General features: G+C 36.6%; 1 pseudogene; it reads right to left on the bottom strand.

The window, feature by feature from the left end:
• Positions 1 to 868: 868 nt before the first annotated feature.
• On the bottom strand, positions 869 to 4,186 carry LOC147964479 (protein FAR1-RELATED SEQUENCE 5-like; annotated as a pseudogene).
• Positions 4,187 to 8,072: the final 3,886 nt, after the last annotated feature.

Raw genomic sequence — 8,072 nt, 5'->3', positions numbered from 1 at the left:
CATGATCAATGTCCTTTAAAAAATGTCCCCCAAATTCCATGAATAATGTTCCCTAAATAATGTTGATGCCGAGGAAATTTTTTTTGCCTTGAAGAACAATTTTAAACTTCAAAGAAAATTATTTATTATGGATCAATTTAGTATTTTTTTAGAACATTACTTAGGGAACTATAATGTTCCCTGAATAATGTTCCCTAAATATTGTTGATGCCGAGGAATTTTTTCTTTGGACTTAAAGAACATTTTTAAACTTCAAAGAAAATTATTTACTATTTTTTTATGCAATAATGATTGTTCCCCCAATAATGTTCTTTTAATAATGTTCTACAAATAAATGTTTTTCAAAATGCAAATAACAATTTAGTCTAGAATAACCTTTTTTTCAGAGAACATTATTTATTTTTGAATAACAATTTTTAACTTTTCACTAAGAACATCATTGAGGGAATATTCAATGAATTTTTAAAAATCAAGGAACAATATTGAGGAACTATTTAGTAAGCGTTAAACAGTTTTTAATTGAGGCAACATTATTCGGGGAACAATTATTTATTCAAGCTTCGGACAATATTGTTCAACTAATTTGTTTTGGCCCCAAGGAGCATTTTGCAAAGAACATTATCCTAGGAACATTATACAATTATCATTTTTTATCCAACGAACATTATCCAATCATCATTTTGCAAAGAACATTATCCATGAACAAGAAAACAAGGGATATCATCAAATTTCTTTGTCCACACAATAATTAAAATCCATCCAAATTTTTTCAGCTAACAATGCAAAAAATTCTTCAACGAAGGAAATTATCTTCTTCCTTGCTGCAAACAGAAATTATCTTCTTCCTTGTTCTGAACAATGAAAACCATCAACTAGTCTTCTTTTTTGGAGCTGCTTTCTTCCTAGATTTCTTTTCAGATTGTGGCTTCAATCTTTCTCCTTTGCTCACGAAGGAGGATCTTCAGACTGCAATTCTTCTTGTTGTTTCTTCCCTTGCAAGTACTTCGTATGAATTTGAGCAACAACATCCAAAAGTTCTTTGCTAAGTTCAGAATCTTTGCTGATGTCTGAGCAAGCTTCACCAACTTTACTCATCAGAATAGCATATCTAACTGCATTGTGTGACTGATCTTCACCTGTAAGAAGCACCATTTCTTTCTTGCACTTATCAATTCTTTTTCTCTGAATGAAATAGTCCATCTGTCAACAATCAGCTTATCTGGAATATGGGTAATGTCAAACTGCGTAAAAAGTCTGAGGATATGGCAAGAAACAATACCATCATGCTCAAACTTCCCACAAAAACATTTGAATGAACCAGTACTAAGGTCCACATGGACTCTGAACGTTTCTCTTGTGAATTCTGGTTTTTCATACCTGATGTGTTTTTCCAAATCATACACTTTATCCTTCTCAATTTCTATAACTTTAAAAGCTGTTGAATTCACTAATTCTGTCAATAACTTCAAGTAGATTCCTCTGGTATATATTGCTGCTGCATGCCGTTCAACAAGCTGATGACTCCAAAAGACAGGAGTCTTCTCATTAGACAAGAATCTATCCTGGTTTTCTATGTGAATAACATTCTCTTGGAACAACACATACTGTTTCATGAAAGCCTCTATAGTATCTTTCCTCTTGATGTAGTCCTTGAAATTTGAGTTGAAGCTTTCACTCCGGCTGGTCGACCTTATGAAAGGGCAAAACACCCCTCGAAAATAAGCTAGAACAAAGAAGGTTCGGTTCTCCCACATCCTTTTGATGTGAGCATGTTCAGCACAGTTATACTTTAGCACAAATTTCTCCCATCTTTCTTCAAATTCCTCAACAGTAATGGACTACAATAAACACTTCATCATATGTTTTTCCATCTTTTCCCTTGTAGCCATGTAAGCACTCATGTTTTCCCGCACATTTTTAAATATATGCCAAAGACAGAACCTATGTAACACATCTGGAAATACTTGAGGAATAGCATCTTTCATCCCTGCATCTTGGTCAGTCAATATTATTCCTGGTTTTTTCCACTGCATGACCTCCATGAAAGTTTCAAACAGCCACACAAAAGTATCTGAAGTTTCATCTTGCAATAGCGCCCAACCAAACACAACTGTACTTCCATGGCCATTAATTCCCACTATAGGCGCAAAAGGCATGTTATACTTATTTGTGCTATAAGTGGTGTCAAATGAAATGATCTCACCAAACAACCTGTAGTTCAATCGGGAACGATCATCCGTCCAGAACAAGCTGAGAACCGTGTTGTCTGTATCTCTTTGCATCCTATAGCAGAAACCAGGAGTATCAATTTGTAGCTTCTCAATATACTGCAATGTCCATTCAATATCTGTGTCCTCCTTTTTACGCATCTGTTCTCCCTTTTTCAAATTATCCAGTTTCTTCACATCAAAGGTAATGTTTCCCAGCTTGCCACCACAAAGCTTTCTGAGTATGCTCATGATTCTTCTCAGTTTCACTCTGTGTTCTTGAAGCAATTTTGACAACATGATTTCTACCTCGTTCATGTTTCTGTGGCTTAAGAAAAATTTTGTAAGTGATGGAGACCTTACTAGATCATGGTTGTGCTCAAGACACATTGAAGCGATATGCCACTTGTCATCCACCAAGTTCACTGTTATATTCATTGGACAATTTGTCCCTTCAATAATGTTTCTTTTCCTTTTCCTCAAACCAGTGTTGATACTTGGTCTTTTCCTACTTTTATTGCACTGGAAATACAACTTCCTATTCTTATAATTCCTTCCTTTTATCATTGCGAAACCATTCAGCTGAGCATAAACATTTACAAATCGGGCAGCATCATCTAGTGTTGTAAATACTTTACCAATTTCTGGCACACTACCATTGTCTGCTTCATCTGGTGTAGGGAACACATACTCTTCATTCCCCGCACAAGCTATTGTCTCTTCATCAGAATCTGCACTCTCAGAATTTCCTTCGTAATCACATTCAGAATTCTGAACCAAAGAAAGTACCTGCAAAGGGAAGGAACACAAGTATTCAACATCAGAATAAGAATCTTTACAAAACAAAGTTAAAATATGAAAAGTCTATTTTTATTCTTTTCCCCAAGCATGCAAAAATCGTACCTCACAGCAAATATTTTCCACTTCTTCTGTTGTCGTCAAAGGTTCAATGTTCATGTTCTCACCAACACTGTCCTGTAAAGATTTATTTACATTTTAATACTCATATCACTTCTTAATTTAGTATATTTGCAAACAAAAGCACTTGCAGGTTTTCATTTTTTTTCTCACACTGACCTGCTTGCTCAAACTTAGCACTACTGCTGAAGATGATTCAGAAGCATTGTAGTTGTTATCATCATTTCTCCCCATTGACTGCAAAAAACAATGAAGATATACTTTCTGTCAAACACTACAACTGTATTCAAGATCTTGTCACACTTTTTGGTTGAGAAAAACATGTGCTACAATTATAATCACACTACCCACTTTGAAAGTACTTACAGTCTGTTCATTGTTATTTAACATTCGCAAAAGTTCGCTGATCATGTTTGGTGCATCTACTTCTACTTCTTTGTCAATGCCACCAAATAAATTGAACCCCATTTCAGCTTCTTGACTCTCAATCAGTTCCTGGACACCATTTTTGAGTGTGTTAAAGTTTAGTACTGCATATCATTTGCAACGAAGAAATGCATTTTAAATCATAGATCTCAAAGAACCAACCTCAGTTTCTTTCCTCAAACTTTGATATTGAACAAACTGATCAAATTCTTCCATCAAAGGACACCCCTAAGAGAAAAGTGATAGTAATTTAAAAGATCTTGTCATCTTAACTGAAACCCTGCAAAGCAATGATTGAATCAAGGACAGTCACTCACCACACTTGCAGGTTCTGCAGCATATTTTCCCATTGAACGTTCCAGCAGTTTGTTTTCATTGTTGGTCCTTCTCTTCTTCACTTCTTTTCCATTGGATGCAGTTCTTTTCTCAATTTGTTTCTGCATCCAGAAGAAAACATGACACATTCTCTCTTTTGAATTTTTCCTGGTGTTGTAGTCACTAACTTTTTCAATGAACACACTCAACTTCTATTTTTATAAACAAGAAATGTAGAGACTAACCTTCTTAGTAATCTTTTTCTCCGTACTTATTTCTTGCTGGTTAGCAAATTGCACAAAACTGCTTTCACCTTCCATCTGGATGATACCATAGGCTGCAACAAACAAGACAACACGTACTGCTTATTATGTATTTTCAGTGCACTTTGTCAAACTTGCAAATATGCGAAGTAAAATGAAATAGAGGATTAAACTACTTAACACATTAATACTTTATAAATATTGTGTATATGTGGTGATAAGTATTTGTAAAAAGAAACTTAGCTGGAATATGTCCAACATAAATAGGTAGAAGATAGATAGATGCCACTAAGGCAGAACCTTGCAAACATAGTTGGATCATTAATCATATTACTAGATTCAACTAAACAGCTCGGATATTCTCAAGTTTCAATGACTGGACAATTTCTTTGGTCTTCCTCATGTGTTTGAAAAAATGGCTTTGTATTCCTACAGATTTATCATGCACGTAACATACTGGAGCTCGGTGGGGCATCATCTACGTGCGTTTATTAGTCCTGTGTTTCACTTCTCTACTCTGCTGGCACTGTTTTCTTTTGTGACATTTGTTCAGGAAACATAGCAGCAGCCAGAGCAGCTTCAGAGTATTTTCTCTAAAACATGTTAGCAATTTTTGGGAGAACTAGCATTACATTGCCGCTACAACATCTGCAAGGCAGTGCTTGGAATAACTTTTCACTAGTTTAAGGACTGATTCAATGAATTTTTAAAAATCTAGTTGAAATTGAATCATAACAACAATTGCAACTCAGGCCATAGGAAATTCTTCAGAGCATTAAACTAGGTAATCATCAAGGTTCAATGACTGGCCAATTCTAGCTAGTCGTTAAACTAAGTACTTGTTCATCAGATCAACAGCAACTAACTGACCAATTCTACCTCTTACTATCCTAGAAACTTCAAGTAATTTTTCTTCCACTTCTTCCTCCTTTTCCCCCAACCAAACTTTCTTCAATGTACAACAGAATTAAGGAAAGGAAAGGAAGAAGATCAAGAAGAGAGGGCGAGGTATTCTACTACCTGTGCGCTCGAGCACGGCCGCTGGTGGAAACAGGATTTTAGGTGCCCTGGCGGCGCCGGCGCTACACTGCCACCGCCTCCTATCTCGTGGTTTGGTGGAACAGATCGGACCACGTACCCCCAGTTCTTATCTGGTCGGAGTTTTTTTTTCCTCCTTTATTTTCTGTTCAGCAACAGACAAGTGGGACCGTCCACTTAGAACACTTTCCCCATTTCACTTCTCTGTTCTCTCCTCCCCTCCGCTCGCCGTCGCCCCTCCTGAGATCTGAAGTGTTGTTCACCGGTATTTCTCCGTTGGCTGAATCGGCTCCAAGCAAAAGGTTCCATCCCCTCTCCCTTCCGCCCTGCCTATGTTCTACTCGCCTCGAACCTCTTCATCTGTGTATATTTTGTTCAATCTTGCGGAAGTATCATCGTGATTAAGATCTTCTTCCAAGGATTGCAACTTAGATAGGTTGTTACTGCTGTCTTTTTTAGGTGCCTCTAACTACAACGCGTGTTCTAATGGGCTAGGGTTTGTTCTCATGGAATATTTTAGCAGCCATGTAGTTCGATTTGAACATGTCAGGAATAGTAGCCTTGTGGAAATACTTTTTGTTCATGCCAATTAAGATGTTTTTCCTGCTTACATTCACTAATTCCTAGAAGTACTATAACAAGTGCTTATTAGAAGATAATTTCAGTAATACTAGTCCTACAACACAGTGCTTATTAGAAGATAATTTCAGCATCTTTTTCCGATGGGGAACCAAAAAATGATTTTGGGATGGCCCTCAACGCATTGATGGAATCATGAATGAAAAACAACGGTGCAGCTACAACCAACCCAGCAGTTCACTGCACTATCCGGGTTTGGTTTTCCAGTCCGGGAGACCTTCTGTTGGTAGATGGCAACGGTGACGGCAACATAGGAAGATGCTGGTTACCATTTGCAGTCAAATTGTTGTTATCACGACGGGACTGATCAGACGATAGCTCAGCGGTAACTGTTTCATGTTCATAGCCTCTGAAAACTGTTAACTATTCCTGTCGCGGAATTGAAGGTTGTTGGTGCGGTCATCGTCGGGTGATCAATGAGCTGCAGTTTGTTAGTAGTTCAACACAGTGCTTACAATGAATGCATATTAGAAATTTGTGTTTCAATACTGATAGATAGTATCACTTCCACACCGAAGCAACTGCCATGTTTTCCTACTTTGAATTTCTCCCCTCTTAATTTCATTAAAACAATTAACGATACTCTATTCACTGTAGATGGAACAAGGATGTTCTAAGAAAGGAGAAGTAGAAGAGATTTTACATGGAGGCAAAAGATCCAAGGTAATGAAGATATGCTCTATAACATTCTCTGATATGTTTTGCTCAGTTCTCTAGTAGTACAATTATTGTTTATGTTTTGCTTTTTATGTACCCATTTCATTTCCCAAATCAATGAGTAACTATCTTCCATGTCCACACCCATTGTGCAATGATACAAAACTTCAGCAAATAGCAGTAGTTCTTTGCATTGTTGTTTCAACCTGAATATTTACTCTCTTTTTTGTCACCAGATGTTTTTTTCTTTATCTGGAGGCTCGTAAAAGCTTGAAAAATCTGTTTCCACTTTCAGGATTTTTTGACATTTTTGTACAAAACATGTAGTGGCTCCAAAACATGCTTGTCCAGCCAACTTTACTCTTCTTTGTCGTTCCTTACCAAGAACAAGTATGCATTGTTTAATCAAACTACTTATAGAGACACTATTTTGACTTGATAAGCTGTTGAATAGCTAGCAGATTACTGGCCCCTCTTGTGATCTTTTCTGCAGCCTACCTCTAGGATTCATGACGAAAAAGGGACATATTTTTTTTGAAAAATCCTCTAATATTTTCCTTTCTTCCTTTATTTTTTTTCCATGCAGTGCAATCAATTTGAGCATGTCGAATCATTTCTGAAGCTTGCATCTGAAATGAGTGATAGACACAAATAGTGTGTAGGTAGAATGGGTTTTCAAACATTCCTACAAATAACAAGCATATCCAATATTGACTCCATTTACCTATGGCTTTCAAACCATTTCAACACTACTTCTTGCTCCATTGAAATGGGAAATGGATTCAAATTCCCTATTACAACTTCAACTGTTCACAAGATTTTTGGTATGCCAATTGGTGGAGTTCCTGTCATCACGAAACCATCAGAAGCAACGTATGAATTCATCAAGCATGAGTTAGGAACAACTTCACCCACTATTGAGTACCTTTTCTCAATTATCAATGATGAACTTCCTGAAGATAAATACTGCCGAATCTTCATTCTGATACTACTGTCACTGTTTGTTGCACCTAATTCAAGTGGAGTTGTTACCAAGTTTGTCTACAATGCAGTAGTTGACATAGACAGTATTTCACAATATGATTGGTGTCTGCTATGTTTGAGCTACATGGTTTATTCAATCAAAAAAGCAAAACTAAACAAGGCAAGCACCAAAAAGTTCATTCCTGGAGGATGCAAATTACTTATGGTGGTAAGCTCATTTCCCACGACAAAATTTCTTTAATTTTTCTTTTTCTATGCACCAATCAATTTTTTGTCTCTGATTCACACTTGTCATTTTTTACCAAATCTGTCTGAATTTTGTTTTAAATGTCCGATATCCTATTTTGAGTTCCTCATAATAAGTGAATTGAAGTTCCCAAGCGTTGAACCAAGACTACCACTATGGTCGGCAAACATGCTTAATTCATACATGGCACTTGATGCGCTCCATGGCGAGAGAAACGAATATGGCAGACTACCAGTATGGCCTTGTTCTTCATAGATATTACTATTGCACATTACGTAGTTCTATTCCTTGTCTTTAATTTTCATTTTATAGTTATGGTACTACTTCAAAGTGCAATGGAACATTACATAAATATTTAACATCTTGTTCTTACCCAAC

The sequence above is a fragment of the Triticum urartu genome, chromosome 6A, assembly GCF_056163025.1.
Source record: "Triticum urartu cultivar PI428250 chromosome 6A, HENAU_Tu73, whole genome shotgun sequence".
Classification (NCBI taxonomy): domain Eukaryota; kingdom Viridiplantae; phylum Streptophyta; class Magnoliopsida; order Poales; family Poaceae; genus Triticum; species Triticum urartu.
Note: the sequence above shows the minus strand (reverse complement) of the source record. Positions and strands in the feature narration are given on the sequence as shown.